General features: G+C 26.4%; 1 protein-coding gene across 3 annotated transcripts in view; it reads left to right on the forward strand.

Moving 5' to 3' along the window:
- LOC117174186 (plexin-A4) overlaps positions 1 to 18,844 on the forward strand; it is a 599,034-nt gene that overhangs the window by 97,709 nt on the left and 482,481 nt on the right. The window contains exon 1 of one of the 3 annotated variants that reach the window (XM_033363037.1): positions 15,102 to 15,123. The exons of the other annotated variants lie outside the window; for them this stretch is intronic. The gene's annotated coding sequence lies outside the window, so the exon portion shown is untranslated. Of the gene's footprint in view, positions 1 to 15,101; positions 15,124 to 18,844 lie in introns of those variants that run through there. 3 annotated transcript variants of the gene reach the window in all.

Below are 18,844 nucleotides of genomic sequence, written 5' to 3' on the forward strand. Positions count from 1 at the left end.
GTATTCCCCTTTTCATTTTCATTCATAAATTTTATGTAAAAAAATACACATTTTTTATTCCTTCAGTATTCCCCTTTTCATTTTCATTCACAAGTTTTATATATAAAAAATACACATTTTTTATTCATTCAGTATTCCTCTTTTCATTTTCATTCATAAATTTTATGTAAAAAATACACATTTTTTATTCCTTCAGTATTCACCTTTTCATTTTCATTAATAAATTTTATGTAAAAAATACACATTTTTTATTCCTTCAGTATTCTCCTTTTCATTTTCATTCACAAGTTTTGTATATAAAAAATATACATTTTTTATTCCTTCGGTATTCCCCTTTTCATTTTTATTAATAAATTTTATGTAAAAAAATGCACATTTTTTATTCCGTCAGTATTCCCCTTTTCATGTTCATTTACATGTCTTATATAAAAAATACACATTTTTTATTCCTTCAGTATTCCCTTTTTCCAACTTTTTGAGTAAGGTTTTAAATAATTTGTTAAGAAAAAAAAGGTCGAAGATGGTCAAAGCCACTGATGGATATTTATTTATTTAATCATAAACAGAAATTGAAGAGATTAGAGAAGAAGACGCTTTTACCAAATTCTCGCCAAAATGCTCTAAAAATAAGGGGAAAATGAAGAGATTTTTAACGAAATTAGGGGAATAAATTCTTTAAAACAAAATTTATAATATAACATTTAAATTACTAATATTTCAAGTAAAAATATTGCTATTTCAACAAAGTAGATAAAGTTTTAACCAAATAGTACATTTTTTCAACCAAACAGGTGATTTTTCAAACAGAAAGACGATTTATTAATGAAAAATGTAAAAATGAATATTTCAACCAGAAAATAATTTTATTTTCAATAAAAAACAATTGTATTCATAAAAAAGACTTTTCTTCAACAAAATAGTTGAATTTTACACCCAGAAATATTGTAATTTTAAATAAAAGGCCTTTTTCAGTTAATTTTCCACTAAATTTTTTTCAACAAAATTCTTAAATTTTCTACCAAAGAGTTAGTTTTCTACCAAAAAATATAAATTTTTAACAAAGTATTTCAACTTGCAGCCAATTAGTTGAATTTGCAACGAAAAATATTAATCTTCAACCAGAAAGATGATTTTTTAACAAAAAATGTTATTATTAATATTTTAAACGAAAACTATTTTTATTTTAAATAAAAAAAATTGAATTAATAAAAAATACGATTTTTGAACATAATACATAGTTGATTTTCAAATCAAATAGTTAAATTTTATAGCCAAAAAGGATTATTCAGCAAAAAAGTTACATTTTAAATCAAACAGATGAATTTTGAACTAAAATGATGAATTCGCAAACAGAGAAATGGAATTTCTGACAACGCAGTTCAATTTTTAACCAAGCAGTTGAATTTTCAACAAAAAAACTTAAATTTTAATTTTAAACAGTCGCATTTATCCACAAAAGACGAATTTTTAACAAGGTAATTGATTTACATTTACATTTTCAACCAAATAGATGAATTTTCAAATAAAATGGAGATTCGTCAACAAAAAAAAAAAATAGTTTTTAAGAAAGTAGTTCAACTTTTAAGCAATAATATAATTTTTATATAAATAAATATGAATTCTTGGCAAAAATGTAATGGTTGATAATTCAAGCAAAAATAAATTTTAATTTTAATAAAAAACAGTTGAAGCTTACAACAACAAAGAAACGAATTTTTAACATACAAGGTTCATTTTTTACCGAAGAGATTAATTTTAAAGTAAAATTATAAATCTTTAACAAAAAAAATTATTAGCAAAGTAGTTAATTTTTAATCAAGTAGTTTACATCTTAACAAAAACGTTTAAAAAAATTTTAAATGGAAAACAGTGAAATTAAACCAAAAAATATGAATTTTCAATAAAATAAATGAATTCTCAACCAAAAAAGTTTAATTTTTAACCAAGGAAGATAAAATTTCTGATTTTTTAAGAAAAAAAGACTAAATTTTTACACAAGAGTTGAATTTTCAACCAAATAGGATGACTGTTAAACAAAACAATTAATTTTTACCCAAATGAAAAAATTGTTAACCAGAAAAGATGAATTCTGAACCGAGAAATAAATTAGAAGTAGCCTAATATAAGTAAACATGAATTTTGAATAATTTTTAAATACTTATAAAATATGCAATAAAATATCTCAAAGTTCGTATTTAAAAAAATTGTAATCTTCATAATTTTGTTATTTTCATGAATAAAAATAACTGTATTAATTTATTTTGTTCATGCTATAATCTTTTTTTGGTTGACAATAATAGGTGTTTTGAAAAGCTTGGAGCTTTCAACTGATATAAATATAATAGAAGTTTTAAAAGCTAAAGGAAACAAAAACAGAAAAAAAGTCTTTCATACAGTGTTTTTCAAATTATTTCTATAAGGGGGTTATTTTTGATTTAAAAAATCCCCCCTTCAGATAAAAGTTAAATACTCAATTCGAGAATGAATTTCACATTCTTACGCAGTCCTTTCTTATCTAATTTATTTACAATAGTGTAAAAAATGTTCAGTATCGAAAAGACGCGTTGTTTATTCCTGAGGAAATAATAATTCTAGTTTTATAAAATACTTCTGCTACTGGAAACGGTTGTGTTTTGATGACAGAATTGTTTATTTAGTCTGAAAATATCGTAATGTATTCACTAACAAGATCTCTCATTAATGAATGAAATGATTCGCCTCTCGCGGACCTTGGAAAGTGTATTCAACCCGAACTTTTGTGACCTTCCGTCCGGTTAAGGCCGACATGTTCTCTGAAATATTTAATTCTGTTACACGCGATCATTAACGCTTGAAAGTGTATGTGATAATACCTCTGAAAGAAAAAAAATGAGCTGTCTATCGATGCCAGAAGATTACTTCACTCATTGACGAAACAACTGAAATAAAGAATTGTATTTTCATTAGAAACAGCTTCACAGTTTAGAACATAAATTTACCGTTTTCTTAAAATTTATGAAATTTTTTTTCCATAAATTAGAAACAATTTGTGTCAAACTTCAGAAAATCGCATTAAACAAATTTTCTAGACTATCTCAATATTGCATCAATTCAGATTCGTCACGCAAATTATCGACAAGGAAAAGTTATTAGTTGGATTTTTAACCAAATAGTTTAAATTTCGAGCCAAAAAGACGATTTTTTGAAGACAGTTGAATTTCCAACTGGAAAAGTTACATTTTTGACCAAAATAAAACTTTATTTAAAGATGAATTTTTAATCTAAAATTGCTAATTTTCAACGAAAAGTTTAAGTTTTTTGCCAGAAAAGGTGTCTTTAACAAGATAGTGGAATATTTAATAAAGTAATTAAACTTTCAACAAATTTTTTGAATTTTTATCCTGCAAAGATGAATTTCCAACCAAGACGAAATAATCAAATTTTAAGTTAAAAAAAAAAGTAATTTTCAGCAGAAAAAAAGAATCAACCAGTTGAATTCAATGGAAAAAGTCGAAATTTAAATAAAATAGTGGATTCCTCAACCAAATAGAAGAATTTTCCACAAGATGATTAATTTTCTGTCCAAATAGATGAATTTTTAACAAATCAGTTAAGTTCTAATGCTAAAAGTCGAATCAATTAGGGAATAGTTAAATTTCAACTGTAAGAGAAGAATTTTCATCAAGAAAGATCATTTTTAATGTAGAATGATGAATTTTAAATTAAATAGTTGAATTTTCAACTAAAAAATACATTTTCAACCAAAAATGGAATCGTTAAATTCTTTGTTTAAAAGAACTAATTTTAAACAAGCCATATAGTTTAGTTTTCAAGTTATAAAGGAAACATTTTTAATGAACCTTTCTTACAAAACAGATAAATTTTCCATCTGAAAATATGAATTTTCAACAAAAAAGTTCAGTTACGACCAAACAGTTAAATTCACAACTAAAATGGTGAATTTTCCTAAAAAAATTTTTTTACAAATTAGTTTAACTGAAACCCAAATAGATTAATTTTCAATCAAGCCGTTGCATTCTTAAATAAAAAGGTTGAATTTTCAACCAGACAATATAAATTTTCAATTAAAAACATCCGTTTTTTACCATAAATGCAATAGTTACATTTTTGGCAAAGAAAATAAAATTTCAATAAAAAAACAACGAATGTTTATGAAAATATTTAAATTTTCAACCACAGATATGAATTTTCAACTAAAATGACGATTTTTTAACAAACAAAAAAATTGATTTTAAAGAAAACAGTTCAGCATTCAACGACAGAATTCAATTTTAACAAAAAGTTTAAATATTCATCCAAAAAGTTGATTTGTTAACCAAAAAGAGAAACGAATTTGTCAATTTTCAGTTTAAGGAAAGAATTTTTAACCGAAATTTTGAATGTTTAATGATAAAAATAATAATTTTTAGAAAATAGTTCAATTTTTAACCTATTAGTTAAATTTTTGAGATGAATTCCAAAGAAGAATGAGCTTTTAACCAAGAATAGTTGGATTTTCTTATCGGGTTCTATTAATTCATTCATATTTAATAAACAAAAAAAAAAACAGAAAAAGGGGAAATTTCTTGAAGGTTAGTTTTCTTGCTAAGTTAATCTTGAAATTATATTAATTTTCTCTAATAAAAAAACATGTTTGAAGAATTTAATTAAATGAACAGTCTAACACTCTAACGTTCCGGAAAATTCCGTAACAATATCCTAATACTTGGCCGGTTAGTTTCATGGAAAATTCTGTGACATAAGTCCAAAAGATAAAATGAAATGAATTTCTGGCATTTTAAATTAGAGAAAATAAAGAAATAATATGGCTTATAATAATTTAAAAGGTTTTGTTTGTGACGCTTCATTTGAAATTTGGTCAACTAAGCCTTCTAAAAATAAAACATGAATGTTAAAAATGTGAAATATTACATTGACTAAGAAGAAGATTATTCCACGAATTTAATAGTTGTTTTACCGGTAATAAAAATTAGCCTCGAGTCTAGTGCCAAAACAAATACGTCATTATGTTAATTATAAAAAAATTTTGATCTTCGTCCAACCCATGCTCTTAATACTATATCATTTTACGATAGACTGTTATTACCAGAGTGTACATGAAATGACTAGACTACAAGAATCAAGTATGAGTTTACAATTAAAAATAACCAGGTAAAACGTTTCAACTGTACCGTGACCAGTGACGTACATTCGTACAACGAGTGTACATTTGTACAATACGCAGGCGTACAATGAGCTACCGAGAAATCGATTATATCCCATTCATACTTTCTACTCTTTCGCTCGCTACCTATGATTTCAGTAAGTGATTCCTGAAGAGACTTTTATCTTCTTTATAAATTTACAACACTTAATATCGAATATGATTAATCGCAAATAGAATTTCATTATATAGGGGGTAACAAAAGTTGACTGGGCAGAACAAAATTTCTGTTAGGTTTCTATTAGAACCGATCTGTGGTTCCAAGGGAGCTGCTACAAAAAGAAAATCCAAATATTTTTAGTTTTAAAGTCTACTGTTATTATTTTGGGTTCAGAATTTATCTTGTTTTATTAAAAATTCTACTATTTGGTTGAAAGTTTAATTATTTTCTGAGAATGTCCTTCTTTTTGGTCGAAAATTCCTCTGTTTTGTTAAAGATTCATCTTTTTGGATAAAGATTTGTTCTTTTGGATTAAAAATCCATCTGTCGATTTGTAACCAGAAAAGTTAAATTTTCAACAAAAAATTTGAGTTTTTAAGCTAAAAAGTGCAATGTTTTAGAAAACAGTGGATATTTAAATCTAAGAAGATACACTTTCAATAAAAACGTTAATTTTCAACAACAACAAAATTAATATGCAACCAAATAGTTGAACTTTTAAGCAAAAGAGGCACATTTTCATCAAAATAGTTAAATTTTAAACCAATCAGTGTAATTTTCGACGTAACCGGATGAATACTTTCAAGCAAATGGTAGAATTTTCAACACAAAAAAGATTAGACTTCGACTAAAAATAGTGGGATTTTCAAACAAAAATTCGTTGAATTTTCAAGTCCTGAAGAAGAAGTCAAATTTCAACCAGAAAAGCTGAATTTTTAACAAAAAATTTGATTTTTCAACCTAAAATGTCCAATTTTTTAGAAAACGTCAAATTTTAAACTCAAGCAGAGGAATTTACAAGAAAAAATTGATTTGAAACAAATATAAATTAAATGAACAAAAAATTCCACTGTTTTTTTAAAGATTCGCCTTTTTGGATAAAGATTTGTCCTTTTGTATTTTTTTGTCTTGGCTAAATTCTTTGTTTTTATTTCGAATTTCTTTCTTTTTATCATAGCATATGGCATGAAAAATAAAAAAACTTCTTTAAAAAATTGAGTTTTGAAGCTAAAAGGTAAAAAGTTTTTAGAAGTCAGTGGACCTTAAAACCTCAAAAAATTATTTTTCAACAAAAAAAAAGGGTGTATTTTCAACCAAATAATTGAAATTTAAAGCAAAAAAGGCACATTTTCCACAAAATAGTTGAATTTTTAACCAATCAGCTTATTTTGCGACCTAAACGGATGAATATTTTCAAGCAAATGGTCGAATTTTCAAAACAAAAAAGATTAAACTTCAACTAAAAATAGTTCGATTTTCAACCAATTCTATTTGAATTTTCAAGTCATAAAGACAAAGACAGTCAATTTTTTAAGCCGAAAGTTGAATTTTAAGAAAAAAATTGAGTTTTCAAACTAAAACGTCCAATGTCATAGAAAACAGTTGAATTTTAAATTCAAGAAGAGGAATTTAAAATAAAAAATTTAGTTTTTAACCAAGAAGGATGGATTTTCGACCAAATACGTTTAAATTAACGTAAAATCATACATTTTCATCCAAATGGTCGAATTTTTAAATAAAAAAGAAATAAGTTCCAAATAAAAAAAGTTGGATTACTCTAGTCAGGTTAATTTTCAATCCAAAAGGACAAATCTTTATCCAAAAAGACGAATCTTCAACAAAACTGTGAAATTTTTTTTCATTTAATTTATATTTGTTTCAAATCAATTTTTTATCGTAAATTCCTCCTCTTGAGTTTAAAATCCGACGTTTTCTAAAAAATTGGACATTTTAGGTTGAAAAATCAAATTTTTTGTTAAAATTCGGCTTTTCTGGTCGAAATTTGACTGTTGGACTTTCAAACAAATATATTTGTTTGAAAATCCAACTATTTTTAGTTGAAGTTTAATCTTTTTTGTTATGAAAATTCGACCATTTGGTTGAAAATTTTCATTCGGTAGGTTAAAAATTAAGCTAATTGGTTAAAAATTCAACTATTTTGTTTAGAATTTGCCTCTTTTCTTCGAAAATTAAACTATTTGGTTGAAAATTAATCTTTTTTTATTGAAAATTAACTTTTTTTTTGAAAGTTCATCTTTTTAGATTTAAAGATACAGTGATTTCTAAAACATTTCACTTTTTAGCTTGAAAATTCAACTTTTTTGCTGAAAATGAACTTTTTTGTTGAACGTTTATCTTTTTAGGTTTAAAGATATAGTGATTTCTAAAACATTCCTTTTTTTTGCTTAAAAATTCATCTCTTTTGTTGAAAATTCAACTATTTGGTTAAAAATTTCAAAGTTCAACTATTTGGTTGAAAATCAACTTTTTTTAAAATTCATCTTTGCGGGTTTAAAATTAAATGTTCTTCTCAAACATTCGACTAATATTGTCAAAAATTCATCTCTTTTGGTAGAAAACTTTTATTGCTGAAAATTCAACTATTCAGTTGAAAATATATATTTTGAAATTTAAGACTTCAACCATTTGGTTTGCAAATCAAATCTTTTTAAATTCTACTTTTCGGGCTTAAAATTCAACGTTTTGCTCAAAAATTCGACTATTTATCCTGAAAAATTAACTCTTTTGTCAAAAATTCATCTTTTTCGGTGGAAAATCTTTTTTGGTTTTTAATTTCAACTGTTTCGTTGAAAATTCCATATATTTTGAATTGAAATCTCAGGAGTGTCAAGACTGATATTATCTTCCTTTCATAAACACAATTTTTACAGAATCTAATAATTCAATAAACATTATATTTAATGGTACAATGACTATAATAAAGACGGAATTCCAGCTGTAAATTATATCCGTCAAATTGTAATTACTTAATTACATATTTGATGAATTATGAAATAATGTTCCAGGCAGTGACACGTACATTTCGCACGTGCCTTATAGGCTTGCCCGTACCAAAACATAGGCGCGAAAGTGGATTTTGTTCGCCGTAGAATTGAACATCAGTGAAGTGAGTCCTGGCGAGCTGCTAGAAAACGAACATGCGGTAGTCGATTATTATTGTGTGACTGAATGATTCAGAGACTAGTCATTCGCTTAAGCAAGTCGCGACTGTGTGTATTTTAATGTGTATGTGGGTTTGTGTGAGTACGTGTGTGTGCGTGTGTGTGTGTGTGTGTGTGTGTTTGAATGAGTGTATGACGTGTGTATGGTTTATGAAACGTACGCATTATCGGCATGTGTCGCAGACAGAACCATTTTTAGATCGCAGATGACAATGGGAGTATTATCCCCAGAGCCCGAGGGTCTAGTGGTTATAAAGAGGGGGCAATGTATAATAGAGTTTTTGCAGTCGAATGATTTTATTAGATTATAGAGAAAAATTTTATAAAAACGAATGCTGAATTTATGGGGCTCCCTTGAAGTTTTGTGTCCAAACAGATGTATGTTATCGGAGTAGAGAAAAATAATTCTTATTTGACCGTTTTGTAGAAGTCGTTTTCTTGTTGCTCTATAGAAAAACCATCTAAGTCGACTTAGGTTTTGGATTAAAATTTTTGAAGGAACTTTTCCAAATGTCTTTTTGCAAACCAAAATGGGCATTTTATGAGATTTAAAATATTTGCAGAATCTGAAATATGTACATGATTTGGTTCGTACAATAGAAACCACAGTGAGAAAAAAGGATGAGTATTTCTGGAAATAAGAAAAATTGTCTTCGATCAAAACAATGTTTGATTGGACGTATTGAGTACTGCATTTCTTTGAATCAAGAAATCGCTTTAAAAAACTTCCCGTCATTTTCAGACTAGGTAAAAAATAAATTTTAAAAATTTAAAAATAAAAGTTTTCGTGAAAAAAGATCTACTCTCTCCGATCCAATCGATAAAAGATCTACACTCTCCGCTCCCAGTTGAGCGGAGGGAGTAGATCTTTTTTCATAAAAAAATTAATCTTCGGACATATGGGGTTTAAAATGTTTACAGAATCTAAAATATTTTTTTTTTAATTTGTACAAACATATTTTTAATAGTTTATTTGGCAATTACGTGCCAAAAACTGAGTCGACTTAGGTGAGTTTCCTAGTGTTTTTTTTTATATCAGGTTTATTGTAGATCTGTGGATCTTTTTGAAGTTTCTTATAAAGTTTAAAAAGGAAAGAAGCTTATTTAAGTTGGTTTTTATTTGCAATACGTTTTATCTTAGGTTTTGAAAAGTTTATAATTGGTTTTTGTTTGCAATTTGAGAAATCGACAAAGTTAGAATTTTCTAAGAACTCTTATCCTTATTCCCCACTTTTCCCCCTTTTAAAGAAATTTCACTTTTTTTTCTCCTGTTTTCAATAAACTTATCTTTTTCGATTAAATTCGAACGGAATAAATAGAACCCAATAGGAAAATCCAACTCTTTTGTAGAAAGACAATTAGAAATAAGACTCATTCAAAGAAGTTTTATTTTTCTCAAAGAAAAGCAGCATTGATTGGCTCTTAGTAATTCCAGACAAAGAAAAGTTTCTTTGAATAAAAAAAATTCTGGTTCAAAAAAATCTTTTTTTGTTCCAATGAAAATTAAAAAATAAATTTTAATGATTTTTAAAATTTTTAGTTTATCTTATGGTTAAAAGTTTTACCATTTGGTTGAAAATTCAACTGTTCTGTCGAAAAGTCACCTCTTTGGTCGATAATTCGACTCCGTGGTTAAAAGTAAAAAGTATAAATTTTGTAACAAAATTCATTTTTCGGTTGATGATTTAACTATTTCGTTAAAAACTATTTTTGTGTTTAAATTAATTTTCTTAACTGAAACTATTCCATTTTTTACTGAAAATGTTATCTTTCTTCGTTAAAAATGAAATTTTTGGTTAAAAATAAATTTTTTATCATTGAAAATTGAACTATTCAGTTAAGAAATAAACTACTTTGTTGAAAATATGATTAATTTGTTGGATATTCAACTATTTCGTTAAAAATTTATATTTTTTGATCGAAAATTTAAATGTTTCGTTGAAAATTCATATTTTTGGTTGAAAATTGAACTTCTAGGTCATAATTGAACTATTTTGTTTATAATGCAACTATTTTCTTAAAGATTTAATTATCTTGTTGAACATTTAACTATGCTGTTTAAAATTTGTTTCTTTGGCTCACGCTTTGGATAGAAAATTCATTATTTTTGGTCGAAAAATTAAAATGCTAAAAACTTACTTTTGGTGGTTGAAAATCGACTTTTTTGTTGAAAATTAACTTTTTTGTTGGTAATAAAATTGTTTTTCAAAAAGACTAATATCTTTTTGGTTGTTTGTTCAATTTTGTTTGATTTTGATAAAAATTCAACTATATATGTTTTTGATAATTCATCTCCTCATATAGAAACTTTTTTGGTTGAAATTTAATCTTATTGTTTGAAAATTCCACCATTTGGATAAAGATTAATTTTTTGTAGGTTGAAAATTTAACTAATCAGCTATTATGCTAGAAATGTTCTTTTTTCTCTGAAAATGAACTTCTTTTTTGAAAATCCATCTCTTTTTGCAGAAATTTAATATTTTTTAAATTGAAAATTCAACAATTTTCTGAAAATGCAATATTTTAATATTATAATAATAACTTTTTTATTGATAATTCAGTTGTATTTTTAAAAAATCGTCTTTTTGGCTAGAAAATTCAATTGTTTTGTTTTAAATTCGTCTGTTTTCAGTTGAAGATGAAAAAAAAAGGAAAATTATCCTCTTGAATTAAAATTTAATTATTTTTTTTGTTGTGGAAAAGTCATCTGTTTACAATCTAAATTAACTGTTTTGAAAATTCAACTATTTTTGGTTGAAGCAACTGTTGTTTGGTTAAAAATTAATTTTTCTTACCTCAATGCCAACTTAAGAAGCTTCGCAGTTTGAAAAATTCATTTTGATTGGTTCCACAATCGAAAAATACACATTTTAAGAGATATTTGAACTAGATTCTCTAATGAATCATAGTAAAATCTTAATTTCTTGATAAAGATGTACTAAAGAGGTTTCGTTTTAAAGCAAAGTAGGCTCTAAAAGCATAAAGCAGTAGGGCTCTTAAATAACTTTTAAGCTAAATCGTATGATTAGTACTTCATTAGAGTGCACCTCGCTAATGACGAAAATGAAGTCTTTAAAAGTGAAGGTAAATCACACAAGACATTGTCGAGACCAAGTCAAGGACTCATTCAATTCATATGATTCATCGTGGCTTGTTATGACAAATACGATAACAAGTATAGTAAGAATACCTTGAGTTTAAAAGGTATTCTCTGCTTCTCTCACATATACTCTTCTACATAGATAAATTTGGCTTATGTTATCTTATCAATTAATAATTAAAGTCTTGTTTTTAATATTCTGCTCTGGGAAACTAGAACAAAAGTTTTCATTTCATTAATGCATTTCTTTCTCGTGAAATATTTGATTCAATTATTTTTATTATAACGTTTCGGTTATAATTAAATACTGTTATTATGGCTTGACTGACATTGAATGACGGGTTTTAATTATAACATATTCCACGTACAGTTCTGACTCCTGATATTGACAAATTCATTATAAGGAGAAAATTATTTTGAAATGTGTCTTGAAATTAACTGTCACAGACTCCACACTAATTTTCATTGGAAATTCATTATTTTTAATTGAAAAGTCTACTATTATATATTTTTGGTTAGAAATTTTATTATTTTGTTGTAAATTTTTGGGTTGGAAGTCTTTTTTTTTTTTTTAATGTTTCTGTTAGGTTGGAAATGAATAGTTTTTTGTTGAAGATTCAACTATTTTTTGGAAAAATTTTGTTTTTTGGTTGAATTCCTCTGTTTTTTATTCAAATTTTAAGTCTTTATTGGTCAGAATATCAAATAATACATTATTCATAATCCATTATACATAATCCATTATACATTATAATTCATAATATTTAATTATATATTGTTTAAAATTCACTTTTCTTTATTGAAAATTTAACGACCCCAATTAAGAGATTAATCATTTTAGTTATAAATTCATTTCTTTGGTTAAGAATTGAACTATTTTGTTAAAAATTTGTCTTTTTGGGTTGAAAATTGAAGAATTTGGTTTAGATTTTTTTTTCTCTCTTGACTGAAAAACCTTTCTTGTTTGAAAACTTCTCTTTTTCGTTTGAAAATTCATCATAACTCTGAAAATAATTCAGTTTCGGTTGAAAATACAGCTGATTTTGATTTGAAATAAAAATTTTTTTGTTTAAAATATCAATTATCACTTTTTTCGTTTAGTATTTATCTTCTTGGGATCAGAATAAGTGAACTACATTTTTGAACACTAATTTAATTGTTTTTTGAAAATTTACATTTTTGATAGAAAATTCATCTTCTTGGCTAAATCTTTTTGTTTGAATATGTAACTACTACTTGATTGAATGATAAACTCCTTTTAAAATTTTTTCTTTTTTGGGGATATTCATCATTTTATTTCATTTTTTTAAAAATTAAATTCTTTGCTGAAAATGAAACTATTCCAGTTGAAGATTCAACTATTTTGTTGACAATTTTCGTTTTTTTGTGTTAAATTCGAGTGTTTTTCATTTAAATTTGAAATCTTTATTGGTCAAAATATTAAATAATACATTATCTTTTAGAAATCTTAGAATTCTTTTTTTTAATCCTTTGTTTAAAATTCACTTTTCGTTATTGAAAATTGAAGCGCTGCAGTTAAAAGACTAATAATTTTAGTTAAAAATTCATCTGTTTGGTTAAAATTTAATTATTTTGTTAAAAATTTGTCTTTATGGGCTGAAAATTGAACAATTTGGTTTAGATTTTTTTCTCTCTTGACTAAAAAACCTTTTTTGTTTAAAATATCAAATATTACATTTTTCGTTTAGTATTTATCTTTTTGGGATCAAAATAAGTCAAATACATGATTAAACCCTAATTTAACTGTTTTTTTTAATTCATCCTTTTGATAAAAAATTAATCTTCTTGGTTGAATTTTTTTTGGGGGGAAATCTAACTAATTGATTGAATGATAAACTCCGTTTAAAAATTTATTTTTTTGATCGGGAATTCATCATTTTAGTTTAAATTTTTAAAAATGTATTTCTTCACTGAGAATTAAACTATTCCAGTTGAAGACTCATCTTTTTAATTGAAAATTCAGCTTTTTTTTTTAAAAATGTATTCTTTTTTAGATGAAACGTCGACTGTTTAGTTAAAAATTCATGTATTATGTTGAAAATTCATATTTTGTGTTATAAAATTCAACGGTTTTATAGAAAATTCGTCTTTTTTTCTCGAAAATTCAACAATTTTTTTGAAACTTTTTTCTTTTTTTACTGAAAAACTCTGTTTTAGTTGGAAGTTTGTCTTTTTGGTTTGATACTAATTTTTTTTAGTAAAAAATCATCCAACTAATGGTTGAAAATGAATCTGTTTTTAATGATTATATTTTGGTTGAATTCAGCGGTTTTTTAATCATCTTTTTGAATAATCCTTTTCGTGAATAAATCGTTTTTTGGTTAAAAATAAATGGTAAAAGCAAGGATTGAAACTTTTGATAAGATGTCTCACGCTTGATAAAGATCAGCCACAAATTTTTTTTCAGGTTTTTTTTAGACTTCTTTGAATGCCCGCTTGTATTGACACATGTAGCATCAGTTAACATCTGGAGATGCAGTCACACAAAGGCTCCTGCGGAATAAATTACCGATTTTGATAGTCGTTTGTTCACCAGTAGATTTTTATTTTATTTGCATTGGCAACAACCACTGTCTCGAATCTCGTATCTCGTTCGCGAACACGTGGTTGTTCCGGATGCTGGATTCGAATATCCCGGGAACTTAGATTACGACTCTTTGTATTCTGGATTCTAAACAGCGAAAAAGTTTTTTTTTCTCGCTGGAACGGCATTGCGAAACAAATCCGAGTCTCTGAGAAAGGAGTTAACAAAAGTTAGACCTCGACCACCCAGTGAACCGAAGTATCGGCTAATTAAAAGTTGCTTTGATTTCGATTAGACACGGATATTCATTTAAGTGGTTGAATCTTGTGTATATCTGGTTAATGTTTACGAGGCTTGGCCCGCTTCCAAAGGTCAAATTCACTCTTATGAATCACTGAAGGAGGGGGGTGAATTTTTCCCTAATTAGGAAACAAAAATTCCAGATTAAAGGAAAAGGAATTCACTCGTTTTCTTGTCGCTGATTAAATTTAGAAACTTACACCACTGGCGGATAGTATCGAGCCACTAACCGGGTGACCTATTAAAAATTAGCCTTAACCGTGAAAGTTATCAGCGTCCAGAGTATAGATAAAAAAATATATTTTTTAAAAGCCGTTGGAAAGCTTATTCAATTAATTAATTAAAATACTAACTTTTCGTGATTTAAAGGCGAAAAATTATATAAACAAATCAGACACTACCGGCGACAATTATCTAACCACTAACCAAGTGACCGATTAAAAATGAGCACATAAGAAGTATTATTTCATGAACCCATAAAGATTTTTTAATTTCTAATGTCTCAAATGATAGGTAAAATATGAAAGATCGTCTTTGTAAAATATAAATTTAATAAATTACTTTTTCTCAGCTCCTGCCGAAAGTTGAAATTTAAGTTCAAAATTATCATCCGGTTAGTGTTCTGATACTATCTTTCAGTAGTTTACTGTTTTATTGTGTTTATTTAATTTAATATTATTTTTCTTAAATTAATTACTTTTTTTCTTATTAATTTTTCCATTTTTTTATTACTGAATTTCTATATTATTGTGTGTGTAAGGTACTAATGAATTTTTCTCTCTTTTATTGCAGGTAAGTTTCTTCTCCGGATATCCTTATGTATTCAAGTGAAATCATTTCGTCAAATTAGTGGTAAGTAAATATGAAAGCTGAGCGTTCGAAGAAATTCCTGAAATTTTTTTTGCCGAAAAATTAATAAGTTTCGACGAAAACTTAAATGACGCAATTCTAAGGAAACACTTTTTGAAGGTAAACAAATAATTTCCAGAGCCATCGAGATTTATAGTCCAATATAGGAAAATTGGAATTTTTCTTCCAAGTTGAAATTTTTTAAATATTCTCTGTTGGTCTAATTTAAGGAAGTTTTAAATCTTCCTAGAAACACTTTTAGAAAAAAATTAATTTTCAGAGTTAATTATACTTTTTTTTTATTCTTTATTTTTTTACTTAAAATTTAATTATTTCGGGTGATGATTAATGATTTTATTTGAAAATTTGTCTCTTGTTGAAAACACAACTATTTTTAGTTGAAAATGATTCTGTCTGGTTGAAAATTCAACTTTTTTGTTGCAAATCCGTCTTTTTTGTTGACGATTTATATTTGAGGTTTGAAAATGCCACAATTTTGTTGACATTTTTTTCTTTTTTGATTAAAATTTTTTTGTTGAGAATTAGTCCTTTTGGGTAAAAAATTAATCTCCTTGATTAAAAATTTATCTTTTTGGTTTAAAATTTAACTACTTGGTTAAACTCCCTTGTACGCCAATCATTTCTTTTTGGTTACAAATTTATCGTTTTTGAAAATTCATAGCAAGCTGAAAATTTAGACGTTTTCTTGAAATTCGTCTTTTTATATTTAAAATTCAACAGTTTGGCTTCGCTTGACTGAAAAATCTTGTTTGGTTTAGAATTTGCTTTCGTGTTTGAAAATTTATCACTTTTGGTAGAAAATTGATATCTTGTATTTGGAAATTAATCTATTTTGGTTAAAGATTCGACTGTTTTTTTTTGTGTTTTTTTTTAAATATTAAATATTGCATTTTTTGTTTAGAATTAATCTTTTTTGCTTAAAAATTCAACTGCTTGGTTTGAACATTTAACTACATTGTTGCAAATTTAATTATTCTATTTTTGGTTTTAAACGTATCTATTTTATTTTAAAATTCAACTATTTAGTTACAAATTCATGCATTTTGCTAAAAATTGTTTAAATTTAAAATTGTACTTTTACAGTTGAAAATTCAACTATTTGATTAACATTTTTTATTTTCACATACAAATTTAACTATTTTGTTAAAAATTCTTTGTTTTAGTGAAAATTAATTTTTTCGACTAAAAATGTAAATAACTATTTGGTTGAGCATGAATTTTTTAACTGAAAATTGCAGTATTCAATTTTAGGGGTTCAATTATTTTTTCATTGAAAATTTAAACATTCTAGCTATATATTCATCATTTTATTTGTAAGATTTTCTTTTTTGTTGAAAATTCCACTATTTCAGTTGAAGATTCATCACTTTAGTTGAAAATTCATCAATTTGTTTAAAAATGTCACTTTAAAAAAAATTATTTTTCTGTTTGAAAATCATTTATTTTTATATCTGAAAATTCAACTATTCCAATTGAATATTCTATCATTTTCTTTGAAAATTAATTTCTTTTAGTTAAAAAATCGTCTTTTTATTCGAAATTAATTTTCTTCTTCGAAATTTTTTTTCAATTTAATTCGGTTGAATATTCAACTATTGCAGTGTCCATAGTTGTGGTTAAAAATTCATATTTTTGATTTAAAATTTAACTATTCTAGCCAAAGATTTATTATTTTAGTTTGAAAATTCATCACTTTCATTGAAAATGTAACTGTTTTGTTGAAAATTCTTTTTTTTTGTTGTTGTAACTTAATTTTTGAACAGAAAATTTAAGTATTTCATTTATGGTTAAAAATGAATCTTTTTTTAGTTTTGAATTCAACTATTTCGTTCAAAAATGTATGTATTTTGTTGAAAAATGCTCTTTTTTGATAGAAAATTAATTTTCTTTTTTGAAAATTAAGATGAATTCATGTTTTTTTTTAAATTTATCTATTACACTTGAAAATTCATCACATTGGTTGATAATCTGTTTTTTTTGTTGTTGTTGGAAAATTAATTTTTTTAACTGAAAATTTAACTGTTCCATTTTTCGTTGAAAATTGTTTTGTTTTTTCGTATAAAATACAACTATTTGGTTGAAAATTGTTTTTTTTTTTAGTATTATTTAATTATTTAATTAATTGTTTATGCAACAATATTTAAGATCTTGTAATATAAGTTATAGAAGCTTTCTAAATTAAACATATTAATTGAATCCTGAGAAGCTGAAAAAAACATTATTTATAGCAAACTTCCAAAACTTTATACATATTCCGAGTTCATTATTTTAAATGATGGGAAATATTTGAATGGCTTTTTTCTGTGGAAAATTATACGTGAAAAAAACTTGAGATGCTTGGAAAAAGCGGGAATTGTGAGGGAATTTTCGTGCAGGATTTTAGTAGACACCCTGTAGAAATAATAGTTGATTGCATCCCTCTTACAAAGACAATTTCCATGCAAATGTCATTTTGATCCGAAGTTGATAATCAGACCGATTATCACAATGATTATCAAATTTCAGAAATGAGAAAGCATCTTTTGTTGAAACAGTACAATTTGATTTGTCAGTAAATAGTACAAGGGCTGGTAAATAATAATTGATTGAATCCCTCTTAAATACAGTTCCAACGCAAATATCATTTCGATCCGAAATTGACAATCAGAATGATCTGAAACGGTTTGATATCCCGAAATTTACTCTTTATAAAAAAATTAAACATCTTCTGTTGGATCGACACAATTGGTTTTCTCAGTAAATAGTACAAGTGCTGGTAAATAAGAGTCGATTACATGCCTCTTGAAAACAATTTCAACGCAAATGAGTCTCTACCAATACTTAAAATCACATTTTGCCGGCTCCTGACAAGGAGAAAAGTAGTTGTAAAAAGCGTGAAAAAAAAGTCTTCGGAACGATCTTTCGCTCGTAAAGGTAATGAGTAACGCCTCTTCGAATGTCCATTTTCTATATCCATACTATAACTATACTATATACTAGAAGTGCACGCGTACTCTTTGTTGTTTCAATTTTATTTCTCCCAAAGAAAACAACATACGAAACTGAGTTCAGTTCCCCATTACTCGCAATCTTTCGGCTCATTCTCTTCTCGCGGCTCTACCTCGTCATTATTGTCTTTGTCTTTGTCTTTGTTTTTGTCTTTCCCTCTGTCTCTGTCTTCTTTCTTCCTTCGTGGAACCCGTTTTGAGTGCTTCCCCGAAGAAGGAACGAAATAATCGCATTCCGAGGTTCGTCGTTTAGCTGGGCTTGGGTTCCGCGACTCCCTTAAAAAGCCGCCAGGGTGAATGCTGGCCTGAAGGTCGTGCAATTTCGACACCGTAAAGAGCCACAGGGCAGAATCCCATTTCCTCGTAGAAATTCAATTTCCTCTATCAGCTGTGCAACTCTAGATTATTCTCTCATACGTATCACACAATACTATACTATACAAATCTAATGTCACAGCAAACAGTTTTTCCTATACAACCATTTTTTTTTTAATTATAAAAAGACGTTTTTATAATATTTGTTGATGCAATTAAAAATGCCATCCTTGTTGGTTTTTCGAAAAATATCATTTTTAATTGACCCAAGTATCAAAATTTTAAAGAAGATTTTTCAACTGGCATTAGCCAGAAAACATGTTCTGTAACTGTTCCAGATCAAAAAAAGAACTGTGTTCTATAACAGTTGTTACAAGATGGTGAGAGAACTGTTCTAGAAC

Source organism: Belonocnema kinseyi, chromosome 6, assembly GCF_010883055.1.
Source record: "Belonocnema kinseyi isolate 2016_QV_RU_SX_M_011 chromosome 6, B_treatae_v1, whole genome shotgun sequence".
In the NCBI taxonomy this organism is placed as follows: Eukaryota; Metazoa; Arthropoda; class Insecta; order Hymenoptera; family Cynipidae; genus Belonocnema; species Belonocnema kinseyi.